This window comes from Triturus cristatus, chromosome 4_2 (genome assembly GCF_964204655.1).
Source record: "Triturus cristatus chromosome 4_2, aTriCri1.1, whole genome shotgun sequence".
Taxonomy (NCBI): domain Eukaryota; kingdom Metazoa; phylum Chordata; class Amphibia; order Caudata; family Salamandridae; genus Triturus; species Triturus cristatus.
In genome coordinates this window covers 205941007-205965733 of record NC_140586.1, presented here as the reverse complement: position 1 = coordinate 205965733, position 24727 = coordinate 205941007, and positions in this window count along the sequence as shown.

Here is a 24727-nt window from a genome sequence, read left to right as displayed (position 1 = left end):
AATTTATAAAAACATTTCCTGTGTCAAAATAACCAAGATAAAATCATGTATAAATATATAAATACATAAAAAATCCCACAAATGTATAAAATTCTGAGTAAAAGATTAAATAATACTACACAATTTACCGGGGAGGAGGCTGGACGCATGCAGCACTAGGTTTTCTAGCGGGGAGTACGCCTTGAACTTTCATGGGCGTGGCACTATGTAAATCTGCACTGAGTTATCAACGAATTAGCTTTTTCTGGTTGCTCCTCTGCTGACCTGTGGGTGCGCTGTTGACTCCTGTCGCTTGTCCCGCCTGGTGTGCCCTGTGCGCTGTGCGCCCTGCCCTGCTGACTCCCCCGTTCTCCGCCGCCGCAAGCACCAACAGCGGTCGCCGAGTGGGGTCTAACTACATCTCCCAGCAGCCTGTGCGGCCGGAGACCCGCCCACAACGTTTCCTGCGCCAGGAGGCGCTTCAAAATCCGGCACTTCCTCGGCAGAGCGGGTTGCTCCTCTGCTGACCTGTAGGTGCGCTGTTGACTCCTGTCGCTTGTCCCGCCTGGTGTGCCCTGTGCGCTGTGCGCCCTGCCCTGCTGACTCCCCCGTTCTCCGCCGCCGCAAGCACCAACAGCGGTCGCCGAGTGGGGTCTAACTACATCTCCCAGCAGCCTGTGCGGCCGGAGACCCGCCCACAACGTTTCCCGCGCCAGGAGGCGCTTCAAAATCCGGCACTTCCTCGGCAGAGCGGGTTGCTCCTCTGCTGACCTGTGGGTGCGCTGTTGACTCCTGTCGCTTGTCCCGCCTGGTGTGCCCTGTGCGCTGTGCGCCCTGCCCTGCTGACTCCCCCGTTCTCCGCCACCGCAAGCACCAACAGCGGTCGCCGAGTGGGGTCTAACTACACCTCCCAGCAGCCTGTGCGGCCGGAGACCCGCCCACAACGTTTCCCGCGCCAGGAGGTGCTTCAAAATCCGGCACTTCCTCGGCAGAGCGGGTTGCTCCTCTGCTGACCTGTGGGTGCGCTGTTGACTCCTGTCGCTTGTCCCGCCTGGTGTGCCCTGTGCGCTGTGCGCCCTGCCCTGCTGACTCCCCCGTTCTCCGCCGCCGCAAGCACCAACAGCGGTCGCCGAGTGGGGTCTAATTACATCTCCCAGCAGCCTGTGCGGCCGGAGACCCGCCCACAACGTTTCCCGCGCCAGGAGGCGCTTCAAAATCCGGCACTTCCTCGGCAGAGCGGGTTGCTCCTCTGCTGACCTGTGGGTGCGCTATTGACTCCTGTCGCTTGTCCCGCCTGGTGTGCCCTGTGCGCTGTGCGCCCTGCCCTGCTGACTCCCCCGTTCTCCGCCGCCGCAAGCACCAACAGCGGTCGCCGAGTGGGGTCTAACTACATCTCCCAGCAGCCTGTGCGGCCGGAGACCCGCCCACAACGTTTCCCGCGCCAGGAGGCGCTTCAAAATCCGGCACTTCCTCGGCAGAGCGGGTTGCTCCTCTGCTGACCTGTGGGTGCGCTGTTGACTCCTGTCGCTTGTCCCGCCTGGTGTGCCCTGTGCACTGTGCGCCCTGCCCTGCTGACTCCCCCGTTCTCCGCCGCCGCAAGCACCAACAGCGGTCGCCGAGTGGGGTCTAACTACATCTCCCAGCAGCCTGTGCGGCCGGAGACCCGCCCACAACGTTTCCCGCGCCAGGAGGCGCTTCAAAATCCGGCACTTCCTCCGCGTCGCGGGACGCGCGCGGGTCGGCGCCGGGAGAAGCTTGGGACAAGGGCGAGACCGTCTGTGGCCGTCCGGGGCCGGAGGAGGCCGGGTCGGGCAACATCTCTTGGTCATGAACTCTGGGTTAGTCTGGACTTTAATTTTCCACTGACATTGAGTCGTGTCCTATATTTGTTTTATAGTATTCAGCCATAAGCTATACATAGAGTGTTTTATCTTTTTATATTTGATTGCTCAGTATTTAGCTATTGTTTTTATAGGGGTTTCTATCAGTACTGCTCCAGCTTGTTAGCCTCCACCCGAGTTATGGGGAAACTCACTAAAACCTCTTCGAGTCGTCCTATGACTAGACAACTAGCCAACTCGAATCCCCCGCTCCCAAGTCTGACAGCGATAGATAAAATGCTGCAGAAAACAATTGGGGTGGTTGCTACAGCCATTGAAAACACGGAAAGACGGCTGTCCATCACTCCTGCATTTACTATGGCTCCCCCACATGATGGTTCGGCTGATATGTCCACATACCAGGTGGATATGGAAGCTATGTCATCTATGCTGCCATCTTTTACCCATTTACCTTGTGCACAGGTGATTTTAGATGAGCCTGAGCTGCCGGAAGTCGGTCCATTGTCATCCTCTTTTGTTTCTACAGTGGCCCCCAAGAAGCAGGCAAAGTTAAAGAAAAATAAACAGAAAACTAAAAAAAGGACTTTAAATTCTGCCCCTCCTGCAGCTGGGCCTGCCCCTTCAGTCCCGGCTCAACACCCTCCTATTTCTAATCCACCGGTCTGGGCTTCTGCTTTACTAATAGATCTACAGTCGCATATAGATCATTCCCTAAACCTTCTCCTAAAAACCCTATCATCCAAAATAGACAGGTTGGTATCCCTTATCAATACCAAAGGTATTGGGAAGCAGCAGCCAAACCATGATCCACTGCACAACTCTCGCTGTACGGAAGGTATTAGCACCCAAGCTATGATTAATAATCTTACTCCTCAGGGTCAGCCTAGTTCCCGCTCGCTCCCCACTCCCTCTACTTCAGCACAGCCACTTGTGGTGCCACCAATTGCTCCTCCTCTTTTTGCTGGTCCCCCTATACCCCTGAACGTCCCCCGAGTCTCTACTGTCTTATCAGCTTGTGATCAGTTCCAGAATAATAAGGATCATAGCCCACGGAGCTTTGGTGGGGGTAGGCCTCTTCCTAATATGGGTGGGAACTTAGCCTCTTGGAACCTGGCTGATCCCTCTCCACTTGTACAGCTCCCACCCGAGTCAGCTCCGTATGTGATTGTGCTTACAGGAGTTCCTCCTTTATCTAATGCCAAGGGGGAAACTTACCATGAACTAAAAAACAAAGTCACCCATTGGCTGTCTAAAAATAGACCATTGAATGGAGCTGGCAGAGGGGAAATCCTGTTTGTTCGCAGGGTTAGCTGGCTAGGGACTCGTCCAAAGGACATCAGTGGGGATTGTGTTTTGATTAATTTTAGGGACCCTAGAGTAGTGGGACACATACTGGATCTGGGTGGGAAGTTTAAACTAGGTTCCATTGATACTTCTCATTTGGGGTATTTTTATTCCCATCCCAATGTCTTGAACCCTGTGGAACTTCCATACTCTTTCCAAGCACCTCATAATTCCTATTTTAATATCCCGGTTGCCAACCGTTTTGATGTGCTTGGGTCCGTGGATTGACCATCATCCCGGAGGCATATCAAGGGAAGGCACATGCACACGGAGGGGAACCCTGGTAGAGAGGACCATGGTGTGGTGATGGATCTCTCCCTGGCCACACCTGGTATCGGGAGAGGACGACTTACTCCCTCCTTTTTTTCCCATTTGAATAACAGTTCTACGGAAGGAGACCCTGAGTTGTGCCACCCTGAACATACTGCTCCCCATGAGTCCCCTATTTCTCTCCCCTTGGTGCCCAGTTCCTGTCGTACACCCTCACGTAGACCACTAGTAGGGTCCTGGAATGTGGCTGGACTGGAGTCCAAACTCTCTGACCCTGAGTGGGGAGAGTTAATGGACAATTTTGATATTTGTCTATTTCAAGAAACTTGGCTTCGGCACAGTCCAGTGAGGGCGGGTTACACAGCTTTTTTTACTCCCGCGGTCCAAGGCTCCAGGGGCAGACCTTCGGGGGGGTTAGCTATTTGGGTTGCAACTCATTTAGGTTGCTCTGTAAAGTCTATAGACACAAAGTCCCCTGATATCTTGTGCCTGCTACTTACCTTCCCTGCCGGATACTCGCTGGTAGTACTAAATGTCTATCTGCGTCCTTATCCGGTACAGCTGGGTTTGTCGATTTTGGGGGCTTTAGATGAGGTATTACACTCCCTTCCCCCTGCGTCCCACAAACTATTAGGTGCGGATTTTAATTGTCACTATGAACCCCTCCCTGGGATCCCTCCTCCTACTCGCGATGAGGATGAAAATTACAAAATCCCAGATCCTACCATCTACTTGGCCAAGCGTCTTCTCCCACTAGCTCTTGAGATCAATAAGCTAGCCATTGCACATTCCTTGAGGGCCTGCAATGGTAGATTGTGCCCTGATGTACCGGGAGCTTTCACCTTCCATAGACCCGGGAGTTGCTCGACTATCGACTATATTCTGGTGAACGTGGAATTTTGGGGCTATTTAGCAGCATTTTCTGTTATTCCGCGGGTCGATAGCGATCATAACTTATTGTCATTGGAATTGGTAAATAATATTGGTGGTAGTGCAGGCCCACACGGCCTGACACCACCTAATAGCGAGAACTTGGTCCTAGCTGCAGGAGGTAGACGGATTAGGTGGGCAAGGGTTGTGACCGATGAAATAAAGCTTGCAGCTTTATATAGTAGTGTCACTCGCTCCCTGGAGGCGGTTTCCCTCCTATTGAGCCCCACTGGGGATATTGAGCAGAACCATCTCCTAGATTTCCAAAACATCCATAAGGAACTCCTTGGCGGCCTGGTTGTTTTTTTTTACAGAGCATCTGTCTCAAGGCCAAGGGCCCAAAGGCCTGAGCATTGGTACAATGGTTCTTGTAGGCTGGCCAAGACTGCCCTGATTAAGGAGATAAAAAATGGTACTCTGTCTAGTATCCAGGCTGCGAGGGCTTTTTATAAAAATCTGATTAAGGAGGCAAAATCTGAGTGGGAGGATCTCAGGTGGCAAAACATGAAACAAGCACTAGCAGATCATGATTCGAGGGCCTTCTGGAACATTGTTCGAACTGGTACGGTAGCTTGCAGCCCCGCTATCATTCCCAACCTCAGTGAGGAGGTCTGGCTCGCCCACTTTAAAGCCCTATATTCTCTTAGTGACCCTAGGGAAGGATCTGATTTGGTAACCCCGCCTAATGTTATTCTAATGAATCAGATGGACCAAGAAGATTCTGTGAGTCGATCTTTCTCCCTCTCAGAAATAGAGTTGGCCCTTAGCACCTTAGCTGTAGGGAAGGCTCCGGGGCTTGACAGGATCCCTGGTGATCTGTTTAGAAGTGACTAAAAAATTTGGGCCCCCTACATTTTGGTATACTTCAATGCCATTTTGCAGGGCCTTGAGATCCCGGATACCTGGTTGGGAGCAGAAATTATACCCATTCACAAAAAATCTTCCCCCCTGGACCCAGCCAATTATCGCCCCATAAGTTTGATTGACGTCTTACAGAAGCTGTTTGCCCGAGTCCTTTTAACAAGGTTGCAGTCCTGGATGGAGGACCATCAAATTTTAACCTCGCTCCAGGCAGGGTTTCGAGCAAAGGTCTCTACCATTGACCAATTGTTTAGGCTTCAGTTGATTCACTGGAAGACTGTCAGCATGGGTGCTGGTAATCTTTACTTGATCTTTGTGGACCTTCGGTCCGCATTTGATACGGTCCAAAGGGAAAAATTATGGATTCTGTTATTAGAGATGGGTGTTCCCCCCTACCTTTGTCATCTATTCAAACGCCTACACCAAGGCACTTATGCAAGGGTGAGATTTGGGAGATGTGGGGAAATTTCAGGGCCATTTCCGGTTGAAAAGGGTGTGCGGCAGGGTTGTGTCCTGGCCCCCACCCTTTTCTCCCTTTTTATTAATGGGATGATTGAGCATCTCCTGCGCGCCACTAATTTGGATTCCCCTATCCTTGCGGGGCGTAGGATACCGGCCCTAATGTTCGCGGATGACACGCTCTTGTTATCTAAATCTTTCATGGGCGTCCAGCGTACATTGGAGGCATTTTGCTCTTTCTGTAAAAAAAGGGATCTGGAACTAAACCTTTCTAAAACAAAATTTATGGTTTTCAGCTCCAAGTCATTCAACTGTCCCCACCCTAAGATGGGAGATGTAGAGTTAGATAGGGTCTCTACCTTTGATTATTTGGGGGTGACCTTCAACGACAAAATGAAATGGGGGTCTCATATGGCGAAGGCAAACCTGAAGCTAGCACAATCAGTGGGGGGTTTACTGAAGGTCTTTAATAACACTTCTTCCAAACCTCTGGGCCCCCCCATGGAAATCTACAAATCCCAAGCAAGAGGGGGCGCGCTATATGGCGCTGAGCTTTGGGGGCATTCTACTCCTGCTTCTTTATCGGTAATTGAGAATTCCTTTATCAGGCGACTGCTGAAATTACCTGTAAGCACCCCCTTAATTCCCTTGAGATGGGATTTAGGTTTAGTTCCTATAGAAGAAATTGCCCTGAATCGCCCTCTCCTGTTCTGGAGACGACTCTGGTCAACACCCGAGCTTGCAAGCTATAGGCACGACCTAGGTGACATACTGGCAAGGGGAAAACTGGAAAAAATCCCTTGGTTAACTTATGTCAAGACCCTTTGTTATTCCATAGGGAAGGGGGACCTTTGGTCCGCCCCGGAAGAGACAAGCCGCTCACTATCTAAGAAATCTTTGAGTGAGGCCTTGTATTTGTATCGGAAGGAAATTTTATTACATTCTTCTCTGGGTAGGCTCACTGACATCTTCCTGGACATTAAGTTCAGCCCCCAGTACGAAACCTTCTTGGATGTTATCCAACCCCCCTTGGCAAAGAAACTTTACATTCAGTTTCGACACAGCTCGCTACCTCTGAGGGCTTTTACATGTAGATGGTCAAACGTATCTGATCGATCAAGTACGTGTCCTGTATGTACTGATATTCGTGAAACAGAGATGCATGTCGTTCTTTTTTGCCCCCTTTATATCAAGGCTAGGAAGAAGTGGATCATTCAGCTCTGTAAGTCGAGGGGCCTTAGGGACTACCAGGTAGTGTTTAGAATTTTTAAGTACGATACCACCCCATTGATAGTGTTTGCGATGGCCAAATATCTTCTTTCTATGTGGTTCACCAGGTCCCAAAAAATGCCTACTGCCCAACAACCCTCTTGATTCCAGTATTACTATCATTGTCATTATAGAATCTTGTGGTGTAGTGAGATCACTTTGGGCTTTTGTCACAGCTCTGGCAAATTTGCTTCCTGTGGAAATAATTTGTTCTCATTTCTCTGTGCAATTATTTTAGTATAATAATTTTAATGCTCCCATGGATTACACTCTACTTAATGTTGATTTTAATCATGTTTTATTGTACAGAATTATTTATGTCTTTTTATGGTATCATACCGAAATAAAAGCTTTTGACTGACTGACTGACTACACAATTTATTACAAATACAATCATAAAATTCGTTCTGTGTGCCATGGCCTCCGTTGATTAGTTGGAGCTGGCATACTGGGAGCAATAGTTCCCTGCGGTTCATGGTCATAAACTGGAAAAGCTAAGAAAAGACAGATCAGGTTGCCCACTGGAAAATGATACCCGGCAAAGCCCTGCCCACTGTGATTTTTATAATTTTTATCTGATTTTTTGTTATTTTTTGTCTTAATTAGTATTTATATTGGTGTGCAAAATGTGCTTTAATTTAAAACTACTAGATAAAAAAGTGATAGGTGCTTGGTAGTAAATATAAAAATATATATAAGAGAAAGGAATCAAGTTTAGATATCATAGTAGCCCAGTAGTTACTATAATATCGGCCGATATATAAATAGTAAAATACTGCTGGAGCTTAAAAATAGTGCAAGCAATTAGTACAAGTTAATCTAGTTCCCAGTCCCAGATTGAAATCAGGTTGCAGCAAGGAAAAGAAATTTAAAAAAAATATAAATTACAAGTATGTAAATGATGGAATTGGATACCTTGACATGAACGTGACTGTTATAGACTGGCGTGTAGCTCTTCCGAGCTATTTAATCCATATGGGTGTTTACTGTCTAGATTTAAAATGTAGTATATTTCCAATATTCTGAGTGTTCTCTCTCTGTCCCCCCCTCTTTTGTTTTTAGGGACAGAATCAATGAGGAAATAACTTAAATCTTTTGGGTTACCCTCATGTTTCGCCTGGAAATGACGCGCCACTGGATACGCCTGGTCATAATTTTTGATTGCACGTATGTGTTGGAGTATTCTTTTGTGGCCTGGGAGAATAGTACTCCCAATGTACCTTAATTTGCATGTACACTCCAAAACATATATTACATGGTCAGTTTTACAGTTCAATGATTTGGTAATTTCCTTGTTAGGGCCCCCAAATGGTGTAGTGTAATTTGTTGTCGAGACCCCGTATTCGCAGGCCTTGCACACCTTACATTTAAAGAATCCCCGTCTTTGTGACAGCCAAGATCCCTTGGTTCCCACCCCACATGGGTCATTGTCCACCAACATATCCTTCATAGATACTCCTCGTCTATATGTGATAGCTGGGCGTTTGGTGATCTTTTTACCAATTATGGGGTCCTGTTTTATAAGGTACCAATTTCTATTGAGTATTTTCCTTACTGCTCCCTCCTGACGATTATATTCAAAGATAAATCTAAAGTTGTTAGTTAATTCATCGTCAGAGGCTTTTTGTTTTGGGGTTGGACAGATCAACATATCTCTATCAACCTGGTTGCATTTGGTAAGGGCTTTTTCTAGGCATTTGTTGCTGTAACCTCGCACCTTAAAGCGGTTAATGCATTCCTGATGTGCTATTTTTAGGGATCCACTCTCACTGCAAATGCGTTTTATTCGTAGTAGTTCCCCATAAGGAATGCTTTGGATGAGGTGCTTAGGATGGGAGCTGCTAGCATGCAGAATTGAGTTTCCTGCCGTTGGTTTTCTATGCAGTTTTGTTTCTACTCTCCCTTGTTCTATGTACACCTCCACATCAAGAAATATCACCCCTGTTTTACTGATATTGGAAGTAAATTCAAGGTTTAGGTCATTGATGTTGAGCTGGTCAATAAATTCCCTTGCTCCTTGTTCTGTTCCCTTCCATACCAAAAAAGGTCGTCAATGAACCTAAACCAACATTGAATGTTATTTTCAAAGATATCATGATATTTGGTCATGAGTACAAGCTCCTCCCACCAGCCCATGTGTAGACATGCGTAGCTGGGGGAGAAGCTTGCACCCATTGCCACCCCGCGTAATTGTTGGTACAACGCGTCCTGAAACATAAATATATTGTTAGTTAGACATAGTTCAACCATATTCATCAACATTTGATTATGCTCCGCATAGGTGGTTCCTCTTCTTGCTAGGTAATATCTCAATGCTCGTAGTCCATCATTGTGTTTGATTGATGTGTACAGCGAGGTTACATCCAACGCAATCAAAAGAAAGTTCTCCTGCCATTCAAGGTCTCTTATTTTCATTAGAAAGTCGCCCGTGTCTTTAATATATGAAGCCAGGTTCTGAACAAAGTCTTGTAAAAAGAAATCTACGTATTTGGATGTTTTTTCAAATATACTGTTACGTGCTGATATGATTGGCCTCCCAGGCGGATTGATTTTATCTTTGTGTATTTTAGGTATAAAGTACATGATGGGGATAACTGGTTTTTGAGTCCACAGATATTTATATTCCTCTGTTGTTAACAAACCCATCTCTCGCCAGGCCATTAATTTTACTCGGTATGTTGAGTTTATTGAGTTCCAAGTTACTCTATTACTTGTCGCATAACAAGATTTGTCGTTCAAGTGGTTCATGGCTTCTTTCAAGTAATTTTCTCTTTTTAATAAAACCACATTACCGCCTTTGTCTGCATTGCGGATTACTATTTCCTTAGTATTTTTGTCATTAGTTGATGGTAATGCAATTCTTTGATATTTTTTCTCCTAGTTTTCGTTGCCTTGCAGGTTAATTTGTTGAGATTCTTCAAATCAGCAATCACCTGCTCTTGGAAGCTGTCAATTGTAGCCCCCTTAGTAACAGCCCAAAATAAAAATTTTAGGGCACTGACCGACCTTCCCCAGTCAACTCCTCTATTGCCCTTATTTTTAGATCTTGGCTGTTATTCTATTGAAGATATGGCACAATTTAGACCGGTGGCGTACTGGAGAAGGCTCTGGGTTACCCCAGAGTTGTCCCGGTACGCACAAGCACTCTTGGAAGTCAGGGAGGCTGATAGCATGCATAAAATTCCATGGTTGAGATGGGTAAAAATCACTCTTTGTGAGATAGGGATGAGTAGATTGTGGGTAAATCCCGCTGAAAACCCCTTTCCTGCAAAGAATGAATATAAGGCAGCATATTGGAATATGATTAAAACTAAGCGTTTCTCTGCCTTAATAAGACCATCATTATCCAGGGACTATTTTGAACACAAGCATGAAGTGGAGTATGAAAATTACTGGGACCTTATCACCTCCATTAAAGATAAGAAACTTTACCACCAATTTAGGGTGGGATCACTCCCCACTAATTTGTCAGTAAATGCCACGCCCTGAACCACAGCAAATATCCATTTTGTCCTACACAGAATGAATCTTTGGCACACATCTTATTTGCCTGTCCAGCCTATAAAACTCCTAGGCACATATAGTTAAAATTTATCTGTTTAAACCTGGGGACTAGGTTAAGCAGCGAAGCACTAAGGATCCTAAAAACAGCTACTAATGAATCCATTTTGATTTCTGTTGCCAAGTTTTTAAGCTGGATGTGGGTTATACGTGCAAAGGAGGGGAGGCATTGATAATTGTCTCCTTGTACGTTGTCGAGGGCGAATAATATTATGTACTGTGCTGCATTGACTATAATGTAATTATGATCATTATACTTACTATGGTGGGAGTCTTCTTAGAGATTTTTAGCAATTTTTATTATTTATCATATATTTATGTATCTCTTCATTGTGGATCTGTTATCTTCTGGTATACCATCCTTTTAATGCACAAACATGCTCATATCGATGTCTATGAAATTCATCATTATGTTTTAATGTCTAATAACTTGTTTACATTGATGGTTTTTATGGAATAATCGAAATAAAGACTTAATGAATGTGTGTATATATATATATATATATATATATATATATATATATTCACTCAAAAAAACATAGGTTTCAGGGACGTTATAGTTAGAAATTACAAATGACATCACTGATTATATCATCCAGTCACTGAGTGTTTCTAAACATTTCAAGAATGTTATACCTATATATGCCAAGGTATGTTGAAGAATGGTTGGTTGTCTGAGAACCTGTATGGGTGCCTGAGTGTCTGTGTGGGTGGGTGTGTGTGTGACTCCCTGCATGGATGTGTGAGTGGGTGATTCCCTGGGTGTATGCGTTTATGAGTGCATGTGTTAGGGAGTGTATGGGTGAGTGAGTGTATAGCTGTGTTGGTGAGTGAATGGATATGTTAGTGGTATATGTGTAAGTAACTACATATGTGAAAGGCAGTATTTGTGAGCGTTGGAGTAAATTAGTGAGTATATGTGATAGTGAGTAATTGTGACAGTGGCTGCATGGATAAGTGTGTGCTTATGTCAGTAATTGTTGAAGACAGTACGTATCTGTATGAATAAGTGACGTGGTGTGTGTACAACTGTATAGGTGTGTATATGGCAGTGTGACTTCTTTGTGTGACTGACTAGGTTGTTGAGTAACTCCTTGGGTGAGTGGCAGTGTGTGAGTATTTATATTTGTGTAGGAGTGGATATATCAGTGGCTGTATTGATAAATGACTGTGTGTATGAGTGACTGTATGGATTAGTGGGTTGATGTGTGTGTAGATGTATGAATCACTGAGCGGGTATGTACTAACTTCTATTGGTGTGTCTATGGTTTGGATATTGGTAGTCTGTATTTTAGAGTGGGTGTATGAAAGGTTTTATTAGTGTGTGAGGAGGTGCATCAGATGATCACATGGATGATGTCAGTGATGTCATTTGAGATGTCATCAGTGATGTCATCAGTGATGTCACTGAGCACATCAAGAGTAATGTAATATGTGACGTCATCAGCAGTGCATTGCGGGGGCGCGAGTTTTAGTTAGCTCTACTAACTATAACAGCTGAATTTCTCTGGTTTTATACGAGTGAAATGTCCAACTAACTATAACGTCCCTGAAACCTATGGTTTTTTCAGTGAATTTCTAAGGTTTTTTAAATGCTGATTTCTAACTATAACGTCCCTGAAACCTATGTTTTTTTCAGTGAATTTCTTAGGTTTTTTAACCCCTTCTGTGCCCATGACGAGCATGACTCGTCATGGAGCACAGTCGCGCTGTGCCCATGACGAGTCCAGCTCGTCATGGCACCCACCCACGGGGGAAGCACTGGCGCTCCCCCCGTGAGTGGTCGATCTTTTTTTTTTTACTGGGAAGGCAGGGGAAGACCTTCCCCTGCCTCCCCCCGCCCCCCGCGTCATCAATGACGTCAGCGCGCGAGCCGCGCTGACGTCATTGGAGGTTTCCCCTTTGCTCTCCGAGGCGCAGGAAGCCATTTGCTTCCTGCACGTCGGAGAGTAAAGGTGAGTTTTGGGGCTGGGGAGGGGGGATTTTTGCATCGGTGGGTTTGTGTTAGGGTGGGGGCACTATGGAAGGCCCAGGCATGCCAGAGGCTCGGCTTCGTTCGTGTGTGCTTGTTGTTGCTTCCCTGTGAAATGGATTCAAATTTGAAAAACGCTCGTCTTTCTAGTTGCTTCCCTGTGAAATGGATCCAAAAATGCAGAGAAATGCCCTTCTTTTTAATTTTTCAAATCCAAAGTGCAGCAGCATGATTTTTGCATCGGTGGGTTTGGGTTAGGGTGGGGGCACTTTGGTATGCCCAGGCATGCCACGAGGCTCGGCTTCGTTCGTGTGTGCCTGTTGTTGCTTCCCTGTGAAATGGATCCAAATTTGAAAAAACGCTCGTCTTGGATCCAAAAATGCAGAGAAATGCCCTTCTTTTAAATTTTTCAAATCCAAAGTGCAGCAGCATGAAGAGAAATAGAATTTCTTATATGAGAATTAAATACCTAACTAATAGCAAGGCAGAGGGGTTGCAAAGTGGCCAGATTGTTTTTTTTTACATCCAAATACACCAGCATCACTTTACAGAGTTTGCCAGTGAAGTGCTACTTTCATTTTCTCGTCTTTCTTTGAAGAGCATTGTTGTTTCCAGGTTGGGAGAGTGTACCATTCCTGGAGGTACTGCAATACCTGGTTGATGGGTGGATTGGAAAACACAATGTGTACCATGGCTCTGTGTTTATGGATGTGGTCTTTTTATACCATACTGCTTACGTTTTGTAAGGAATGTAAGCAATGGACAGTGAAACAGTTCCCTTCAGGGCCCTCTAGTCATGTCCATAACTTTTCAGGTGAAACCACTCGCTGATTTCTGAATAGCTAGTGAAAGATCGTTTAGGTAACCATGTTGTTTCTGCTTACATTTCACATGCTTTGCATTCCCTATGAGTGGTTGATTTTTAAAAAAATTTTTAGGCAGCATATTACTCTTATCAAGTGCATAATTTGAATTGAGCCACATCCAAGTGTTTATAGCGGGCACAATTAGGTTATAGCTGAAGGCAGTGCGAGTTTCTCTCAGTGGGCAAGTATGGTGTTCAGTGGGGATGTGGCACTATGGCCAGAGCTGTGGAATTTGGAACTGGGGAACCGGATTCCGCATTCATGACCAGTCCACCACACCACTGTACTGAGGGAGCACATTCCCATGATAGACCGTAGAAGGCCCCACTAGACCTTAGAAGGCTTGATGTCTTAGCACAAGCAGGTGTACCCTAGTGGTGTCAATTGTGGGTTAACCTTGAAGGCCTGTCCACCACAATCCATACTGAAGTTCATCTCCAGTCTTGCGGGCAGGCCTACGAAGCAGCACACCCTAGAGCAACAGTGATCCAGTCGCTGTGACTGTCACTGAGGTCACATGAACCTTGAGCAGGTTAGGGTGATGCGAACGGTGTGACCTCACTGGGTACCTATTTCGGTTGGGTGTTTGCATTGTGCTGAGGGTATTACCAGGTAATTATTCACGCAGCTCTCTGATGGATGTCACATGAGGTAAAATACTGCAATAAATGGCAGAGACACTGAAAACAAGAGCAAACGTTATGTTACATGAGGCAATGGTGGTAATTGTGCATGCATCAAAAGCAAACAAAATACAAGAGGTAGCAAACAATACGTTACAAGAGGAAAAGTGACATGTGTGCAAGTTACAAAAGAGTACAAAGTACAAGTAGAGGTATAAAAGTGCAATAAATGGCAGACACTCAAAACACAGGAACACACTGGGAAGGCACTTCTACGGGCATGGAGAACAGAATTTCCTATAATGTAAAGACTTCCTTCAGACAATAGAGAGGGTGTGAATTAAGTTTGGAAGTGTCTTTGCAGGAGGAGAACTTTGAGGTCAGTTTTGAAGGACTGGGAAGAGGGAGGGGGTGGTCCGGAGCTGAGGCTGAGTTCCAGATTCTCGCCGCGTTGCTTGTAAAGGATTGGGCCATCGATCTTTCCTTCTTGAAAGTGGGAGGTTCAAGTAATACATTTTGCGCAGTACGTGATGGTCTAGAGCATTATATGCATATGTGACAATAAAGTTTTTTTCTCCTTTTTATTCTAGTCTAAAGCTTTTGATTCCTGATTCCAGTTTCGACAGTGGTTGTTCTGCAGTTTTGTGTAGTTGCATTGTTTTGGTAAGAATTTTTTTTTTGTTGTATTTACTCCAAATGAGTAATATTGTAATGTCTGAATGAATTGTTTTGTAAGTGATGTCATAATGGCGGCATATTTAGTTAGTGGTTTGAGCATGAAATTCTTTGCAATGTGTTTTGCATAGTCTTATGTGTAATTGCTTTTCTCTTTCTTTTTTAGTGGGTTATTGTTGATCCATACTGTGTCTGTACAGAGTAGGTGGTGGTGAGTAGTTTAGCTGCCTCTGGCAAGTGAGTGGTATTGTTTTGGAGTATATATGAGTTTTTGATAAAGGTGCTTTTTGTTTATTACTTATTTTACAAAGTGTTTGTTGTTGTTGACTTGTTTGACAAGTTACCTTTATTAGTAAGCAATATGGCTAGCCGTAGAATGACTGCTCAACAGGTGGTTGGTATGCTTATTGAATCTTCCTCTGAGCATGATTATGAGACTGACAGTGCGGCTGAGGGAGAGGAGGGAGGGGAAGATTCTGGCAGTGAGTTTTCTCTCAACATGGAATCATCAGATGATGAAGGTACTCTCAGTGCAGATGAAGGTACTCTTGGTGTGGATGAAGCAACTCTCAGTGCGGATGAAGTGCCTGTCTTAGAGGAGGAAACTGCTGTGCCGATGGTGCAAGAGGCATCTGGATTGCAGTCTGAGGCTGCTAGGCTTCCTACTGGAAATGCTGGACTTTGGGTTGATCCAAACATGGTGCAGCCGGTGTTGCCTGCCTTTAGCGGTGATGCAGGGTGTACAGTGGATTGTGAACACTTTTTTCCTATACAGTTTATTCAGTTGTTTATGGATGATGTATTTTTGGGTGAGATTGTTGAGCAGACGAATTTGTATGCTGAACAGTTTTTGAGGGACAACAGCGACAAACTTAGGTCCCGGTTTAGAGCTACCCGGTGGACTCCCACATATCTGGAAGAGATTAAGAAGTTTTTGGATTTGACTTTATTGATGGGTGTGGTAAGGAAGCCAACCTTGGCTTCAAATTGGTCTACTAGCCCCTTGTTGGCAACTGCCATATTTCCTCAAGTTATGACTCGTAATCGATATTTACTTTTGCTACGTATGCTGCATTTTGTTGATAATTCTATGGCGTTGCCACGAGATCGACCTGACTGTGACCGTCTTTTTAAGATTCGGCCCGTTCTTGATCACTTTGTAGATCGATTTTCTGAGATCTATACTCCAGGGAAAGAAATATCTATTGATGAGTCTTTGGTCTTGTTCAAGGGCCGTTTGGTTTTTAGGCAGTACATCCCTAGCAGAGGGCACGCAATGGAATTAAGCTGTATATGTTGTCTGAGAGTAGGACAGGATATGTTTTTAATTTTCGTGTGTACACTGGTAGAGATTCTACTATTGACCCCCCAGGTTGTCCGTCCACTTTTGGAGTTTCAGAGAAAATTGTGTGGGATCTTGCTAGAAGACTGTTTAACAGAGGCCACCATTTGTACCTTGATAACTTCTATACTGCTGTGCAATTATTTAAGGAATTGTATAAAGTGGACACTTTTGCATGTGGCAGAGTCCGCTCTAACCGTAAAGGTTATCCGAAAGAGCTTGTTTGCAAAAAACTTCAGAGGGGGCAGTGCAGTTCCTTGCGTAGTGATGAGCTACTAGCTGTAAAATTTGTGGACAGGAGGGATGTGTACATGCTGACTACCATCCATGATGAGAGTACTTCACCTGTGGCTGTTTGGGGTCAGGTTGCTGAAGTGCGAAAACCTGTGTGCATTCTAGACTACAATAAGCACATGGGTGGTGTTGACAGAGTAGATCAGAGGTTGGAACCTTACTCTGCTATTCGGAAGGCTTATGTTTGGTATAAGAAGTTGGCCATCCATTTCTTCGAATTAGCAAATTTCAATGCTTTTATTGTGTTCAAGGAGTGTTCTCCTGCGTCAAACTTGACATTTCTTTAGTTTCAGCACTGTGTGATAGCTAGCCTTGTTGTTGTGGAACATGCAAGTGTTCCTAGATTTGGAGTGGTGGAGGATGTGGTTCGATTGAAAGATCGCCACTTTCCTGATTTCATCCCTCCCACACCGGCAAAAGATTTTCCCACTAGGAGATGCAGAGTCTGTTGGCGAAGAGGTATGCGGAAGGAGATTCGTATGTACTGCCCCAACTGTCCTTCTAAACCTGGGCTGTGTGTCCCTGCTTGTTTTAGAGCGTACCACACGCAAAACAATTTTTGGGAGCATTCATGAGTGGTAAAGTGAACTGCCTGGTCTGTATTCTTTTAAAAAATTTGATTCTGTTTCAAGGTTGGCGTTAGTGCAATGTATTTAGTTTCTGATTTTGTGTTTGTAGATTTGTATCGATTTGCGATTTGTTTGTGTTTTTATTTTTGTCTAAAAAAAATCCTAAATGTGTTGGCAGTGTGTTTGGACTGGCACTTGGTTGGCGGTGTGCGTGGAATGGTGCTTGGCTGGCGGTGTGTGAGTAGTGACTTGCTGCTGGTCACTACACACACTGCTAGCTGAGTGCCACTCCACGCAATCCATCAGCTTGTGTAGTTGCTGTGTCAGGAATGTGGGCGTGTGAAAGGGATGGGCCCTTGAATGGCGCTGTGTGCTGGTGTGAGTTTTGTTATGTGATGGGCTCGCGGCTGGCAGTGTGAATGGTTTTGTATGTCTCACACGTATGAAAGGTGTATGAATGGCCTGTAAAGAGGTTGGTGCCTTGTCGTGGCTTTACAACTCACAAGCTGTGAGTCAATGGTTCAGTTTCTCGCCCTTTCAATTATTAACAGTGCATTTCATTTTTGTGAAATCACTTGCTAATACAATTGTATATACTGAACCATCACTCACCCTCGTGCAAAATCCAACCAGTATGTGTGTGCGTTTGAGGAATAGATGGCTGTGCAGTAATATTTGCCTTTCTGAAGCAGGGTGTACCTTGTCCCTTTTGTGAATTTTTTGACAGCTAGTCATTTTGCCAAAAAAGGGTCATTTTTCACTGCGAAATTGAGGTGTGACCACGATGCGTTTTGCAACATTTCCTGTCGTGGGCACTAGGCCGACCCACACAAGTGAGGTACTGTTTTTCTCGTAAGACTTTGGGGAACGCGGGGTGGGTGGAAATTTGTGGATCCACGCAGATTCCGGAACTTTCCACCACAGAAATGTGGGGAAAATGTGTTTTTTTTTTACAATTTTTTAGGTTTGCAAGGGATTCTGGGTAACAGACCCTGGTGGGAGGCAGTCAAGTCACCCCATCCTGGATTCCTCTGGGTGTCTAGTTTTCAAAAATGTATAGGTTTGCTAGGTTTCCCAAGGTGCCCGCAGAGCTAGGGTTCAAAAACTACAGCTAGTCGTTTTGCCAAAAAAGGTAATTTTTCACTGCGAAATTGAGGTGTGACCACGATGCGTTTTGCGCCGTTTCCTGTCGCGGGCACTAGGCCGACCCACACAAGTGTGGTACTGTTTTTCTCGTAAGACTTTGGGGAACGCGGGGTGGGTGGAAATTTGTGGATCCACGCAGATTCCGGAACTTTCCACGACAGACATTGGGGGAAAATGTGTTTTTTTGGACAATTTTTTAGGGGTTTGCAAGAGATTCTGGGTAACAGACCCTGGTGGGAGGCAGTCAAGTCACCCCATCCTGGATTCCCCTGGGTGTCTAGTTTTCAAAAATGTATAGGTTTGCTAGGTTTCCCAAGGTGCCCGCAGAGCTAGGGTTCAAAAACTACAGCTAGACATTTTGCCAAAAAAGGGTAATTTTTCTCTGCGAAATTGAGGTGTGACCACGTTGCGTTTTGCGCCGTTTCCTGTCGCGGGCACTAGGCCGACCCACACAAGTGTGGTACTGTTTTTCTCGTAAGACTTTGGGGAACGCGGGGTGGGTGGAAATTTGTGGATCCACGCAGATTCCGGAACTTTCCACGACAGACATTGGGGGAAAATGTGTTTTTTTAAACAATTCTTTAGGTTTGCAAGGGATTCTGGGTAACAGACCCTGGTGGGAGGCAGTCAAGTCACCCCATATTGGATTCCCCTGGGTGTCTAGTTTTCAAAAATGTATAGGTTTGCTAGGTTTCCCAAGGTGCTCGCAGAGCTAGGGTTCAAAAACTACAGCTAGTCATTTTGCCAAAAAAGGGTCATTTTTCACTGCGAAATTGAGGTGTGACCACGTTGCGTTTTGCGCCGTTTCCTGTCACGGGCACTAGGCCGACCCACACAAGTGAGGTACCGTTTTTCTCCTAAGACTTTGGGGAATGCGGGGTGGGTGGAAATTTGTGGATCCACGCAGATTCCGGAACTTTCCACGACAGAAATGTGGGGAAAATGTGGTTTTTTTGGACAATTTTTTAGGTTTGCAAGCGATTCTGGGTAACAGACCCTGGTGGGAGGCAGTCAAGTCACACCATCCTGGATTCCCCCTGGGTGTCTAGTTTTCAAAAATGTATAAGTTTGCTAGGTTTCCCAAAGTGCCCGCAGAGCTAGGGTTAAAAAACTAGAGCTAGGCACTTTGCCAAAAAAGGGTAAATTTTCACTGCGATATTGAGTTGTGACCACGTTGCGTTATGCGCCGTTTCCTGTCGCGGGCACTATGCCTACCCACACAAGTGAGGTACCATTTTTATCGGGAGACTTAGGGTAATTCAGATTTGTAAAGGAACTGTTATTATCTATTGACTTTCAATGCATTTCTGTCTTCCAAATGAAAGACTTTGTGTAAAAAATAAGTAATTCTAAAAAATGACTGATAATTCTCATGCTAGTATGAGTATTCCCAATTTCAGAAATGTGCAAATATCTACTGTTTCTAGACTCTATATTTTGTTCCCATTTCAGAAATACATAGGTGTCTTTCATACCGATTTTTCCATGTACACATTTTTACAGAATAATTACTATACACCCGGTACATAATAAAAAACCATTGCAAGATGCTGCACAGTTTTTGGCTCTGGGCTCGTCGGGTTCTTGGTGAACCTACAAGTCCTATATATCCCCACAACCAGTAATGTCCAGCGGATGCAACGGTATATTTCTTTCAAAGAGCTGTCATAATTAGAAGAAGTTACAGGTGAAAACTTTGACACAAAAGGCTGTTTTTTTCAACTAATTTTCAATTTATCCTATATTTAACTGTTTGTTTCTATAAAAAAACCTTGATGGATCTACACAAATGACCCCTTGCTGAATTCAGAATTGTGTCTTCTTCTCGAAAATGTATAGCTTTCCAGGATCCATTATTGCTTTTGTACCCATTTCTGCCATTAACTGGAAGGAGGTCAAAAGCAAAAACAATAGCAAAAATAGGCTATGTCCCAGAAAAATGCCAAAACTGTGTAAAAAATGTTGTGTTTCTAACAAAAGTCTGGTATCCCCGAAAAGCTGGGAAAATGGTGATTTCAACCCCACAACCCTTTTTTGATAACATTTGCAGGGAAAAACCCAGAGGCTTTCATTTGCAGCCCGTTTTTCCAATTTTTCCGAAAAAAACCAAAATGTTGCTGTATTTTGGCTCATTTCTGTGACCCCTCCAGGGTAATCCACAAACCCTGAGTACCTTTAGAATCCGCATGATGTTGGAAGAAAAGGACGCAAATTTGGCGTGGATACCTAATGTGGTCAAAAAGTTACAGGGGCCTAAGCGCGCACTATCCCAAATAGCCAAAAAAAGGCTTGGCACAGGAGGGGGAAAAGGCCTGGCAGCGAAGGGGTTAAATGCTGATTTCTCACTATAACGTCCCTAAAACCTATGGTTTTTCCAGTGAATTTCTTAGGTTTTTAAATGCTAGTTTCTAACTATAACATAGCAGTCTCGTTTGCAAAGTGATGGAGAAAGGTGAGCATGGCCTCCGAACACCTCTTAGCAATCCCACTGTGTGAGATTTACTGGAGGTAACAGGAGGGGTAGTTAGCCCCCAACAACAACCTTGGAGGCCTACTATTCCTCCTATTACCTCCAGTAAGTCCCACACAGCAGGATTGCTAATTTCTCATACCAGGCCATGGCCCCTTTCTCTGCCACTCTGCAAATGCGCCCCCTGGCACGTTGTAAGTTGGGGAATCAATTGCCCTTGAATACTGAGGGTCCCTGGGGGCCAACTAGGCCACCAGGTACCTCCAGTATGCGCCACAGACCTGGATTGCAGAGAGGTGGTCCAAGGCCACGCCCCTTTTTACACCACTCTGCAAACGCTGCTCCTGGCACACTGCTGCTCTGAGGATGAAGTCCACTTGTGTCCTGAGATCCTCAGGACACAAGAGGACCTCATCGCCTCACCAGCAGTGCGCCAAGAGGCTCCCGCCCTGTCATAGCAAACAGCAATGTCCCAGGGGTGGGCCCCCCCAGGACATTGCAGGAGCCGCCCATAGGGGTTGGCAGTCCCCAGGGCCATCAAGGGCTCCAGGAGGGGGGCCACGTGGCCCCCCTCTCAAGTGTTTAAAGTGGTTAAAGGAGGTGGTGGTCCCCGGGGGTCCATAATGGATCCCTAAATTTAAATAAGCAGTGCCCCGGGGAGGTGTTGGTCCCCGGGGCTGTGTTGGGAGGCTCAAGGCATCCCACACACATTATTTATTTTAGCCCCGGGGAGGTGGCGGTTCCCAGGGCTTGGGGGGGCCCATGAGGCCCCCCATCATATTTTAATAAAGCCCCGTGGAGGTGGCGGTCCCTGGGGCAAGGGTGGCCCGGAAGCCCCCCACCCTTATTTAATAAAAAGAAAGCTCCGGGGAGGTGGTGGTCACCGGAGCTGCGGGGTCCCCCGCTACAGAATTAAGGATTGACCCCAGGACCTGGCCCACCTGGGGGCTTTAAAAAATGAAGCTTTTTTAATAATAACATTGACAGGGTTTGTGCACCCAGCGCGACCCGGCCGAAAATGTTTTTAAGAAAATGCTTTTTTAGGCCTGGGGGCCCCTGTGGGACCCCCTGAGCAGGCCTGGGGGGTCAGGGCGTTCCTACCCTGCCCCCCTTTTTTTTGTTTTTTAATGTTACTGTCACCTTTTTCCTTCTCCTTCGGTCCGAGGCACCAGATGGCTGCCAACACTTCCTGGTTTGTAGTGGAGGCAAGCTCGTGCTTGGGAGAGCTTAACCAATCAGATCTCACAATTCTCAAACATCAATATCTGTAAATCTTTAAATATCTTAAAAACTACTGAAAGGAATTACACAATTTTAAAAAAAGCGTGGTTTCTGGACCAAGAGCTATCTCTCCGTCAAATTGGGTGTAATTTCGTTCAGCATTTCAGGCTGTAGCCGTGTCTAAAGTTTACGACGGAAATTAACATGGAGAAAACATGTTGTGGGAACGCCCTTTTTTCTCTGCCCCCCCTTGACGAATCACCCCGAAACATTTAAGATAGGAGCTGACCTTAGTGAGTAATTAGTTTTGAAAATTTCGTGAAGATTTGTCAAACGGCGCCAAAGTTATTGGCAACTCAAAAAACGCTTTTCCTATGGAAACTAGGTTCTAACTATAACTACCTACTGGCGACCGCTAGTACGTAATGTGTGTGTATATATATATATATATTTCTCCAGTATTGGGGTGTCTTTCATAGATTCACATGCTTGAATATTCCCCGTCGTCGGAGTGGGAGTCCCACGGTAAATAATATAGCAATATATACAGCCATAATATATATATATATATACATAAGTAATCATATAAAACAGAGATATAAGTAAGTAATAACATCAAGAATGTCCCTATATGAAATTTCCATAGAGATACATGGAAAGAGAAAAAAAGACATTCGTAGTCTATCTCTGTCATTATGTTAGTCCGAACTCCGGCCAATCAGGCGCCAGCTCCTCTCTAGAACCTTCTCCTCAGAGCTCCTCACCTTAGATTTTCTACCGCACGTCGTGTGAAAGGGAGTCTCCCTGAGCTCTGCTCAGTTTTTTCTCTTCAGGATGACTTCAAGTAAGAAGTCTTTGTTTAGACCTTGTTCTTTTGTGGAAAGCTACGTTATTCTCAGAAGATCCACACAGTAAGTGTATTTACTGTCTTTACCCTACCATGAAGTGGGTGAATATAAATTCTGTAGAATTTTTTCTACAAAAACTCTGAAAGACAGGGAAGGCCGTCTCTTGTTGTGGCTCCAGAGACTTAAGGATAAATATGAAGTAATTTTCTGAGGTAGAAAACTTTACTTCTGGCCGTTCCCACACAGCCTCAAAACGCAGTAGTGTACAGGAGTTACCTACTCCTTCCTTAAAAGAAGAAAATGTCTCTGACTATGACATCTGCCACTTCTTCTTCTTTGAATACTGCTGTGTCGCCCACGAGACATAGTTCTCAGGCTAGTGAGGTTTTCAACTTTCCAGTTTTTTCAAAGATGGCTTCATCGTCTACGATGGCTCCGTCTACGATGGCTCCGTCTACGAGGGCTCCGTCTACGAGGGCTCCGTCTACGAGGGCTCCGTCTACGAGGGCTCCGTCTACGAGGGCTCCGTCGACGGGGGCTCCGTCGACGATGGCTCCGTCTACGATGGCTCCGTCGACGGTGGTTCCGTCTACGGTGGTTCCGTCGACGATGGCTCCGTCGACGATGGCTCCGTCGACGATGGCTCCGTCGACGATGGCTCCGTCGACGATGGCTCCGTCGACGATGGCTCCGTCGACGATGGCTCCGTCGACGATGGCTCCGTCGACGATGATTCCGTCGACGGTGGCTCCGTCTACGATGATTCCGTCTACGATGATTCCGTCGACGGTGATTCCGTCTACGGTGATTCCGTCTACGGTGATTCCGTCTACGGTGACTCCGTCTACGGTGGTTCCGTCTACGGTGGTTCCGTCTACGGTGGTTCCGTCTACGGTGGTTTCGTCTACGGTGATTCCGTCTACGATGATTCCGTCGACGATGGTTCCGTCGACTATGGTTCCATCGGCAATGAATCTTTCGATGGTGGTTTCCGTCGACGATGGTTCCGTAGACGATTCCGTCTACAAAGATCTCTTCAATAGCCTTCTATGCCTCAGAGCCCGTTGACTGCAGTCTCATCGGTAAAAATAAGGGTTTAAAAAAGACGACTTCTGCACAGAGGTCATTAAAAATCCAAATCTCTTCGACATATACAGCGACTACTTCGTCCTTTGCTGCTGTTCCTTTATTACCATTACCACCGAGTACTTGACAAGAAAGGTCGGGTGAAGTTATATCGGTGGAGGATTCCCGCCTTCCTTAACCATTGTTTTACCACTGACTCAGATCAAGATTCAGAAGAAGGTTTAGCTGAATCGGTTGTGACAACTATAATCGGCGGTTTTTCCTTTATCACCACAAGTGTCTGTGGTTCCGCTTACTCCAGTGGTGCCAACAACTATATCGGAACCGGTACCGGCTCCAATACTTTCTGTGGTAATACCTACAGTACCGCTGAGACATTCTTCAACTCGGACAGTACCTCCTCATGATACTGAAGAAGAAGAAGAAATTCCTCAGGACAGGGAGGATGGTGAGATTCTCGATGATGGTGGCGATGCTGATGATGATGGTATGGCGGAGTGGGATAACTATCATGCCCAAACACCATCTCCCTCTCCGGTGCTACCTGGTGACTCACCACCTGTTGATATGCAAGTTCCACCAGTTAAGGGATAGGACAGCACTAACGTTCAAATTAACGAAGGATTATTTCCTGTACGATTTCAAAGATCAGCCTGTTAAACAAACACATACAATCCCTATAATCGAATTTATTGGGGTGGAAGGCAAAAAGATTATGGAGGCCTCATAGTCTTCCAGCACGGGTGCCTTGATTGGAGAAAAAGGTACAAATCACCATTAGGAGCACCAGCGTGCCTCACTGGTCAAGCGAAGCCAGATTCTGTAGTCACACAGGCAGAGCAACGCCGGGCTAGAAACCCTGCATCTACGATCACTGCACCACCTGATCGTGGTCGACGTCGTTTGGATGCCATAGGGTGAAAATTCTCTTCGATGGCTTCCACCATGGTGAGAGCGGCTAATGCTTTGGCCATCCTGGGTCGTTAGGACCGTCAAGTATGGGCGGATATGTCAACACTAGTTGAGCAACTGCCGGAACCGTCAAAGACCATGGCATATGACGAAGAAGAGGTTTTATTCGGAGATCAGGTGGATGAAGCT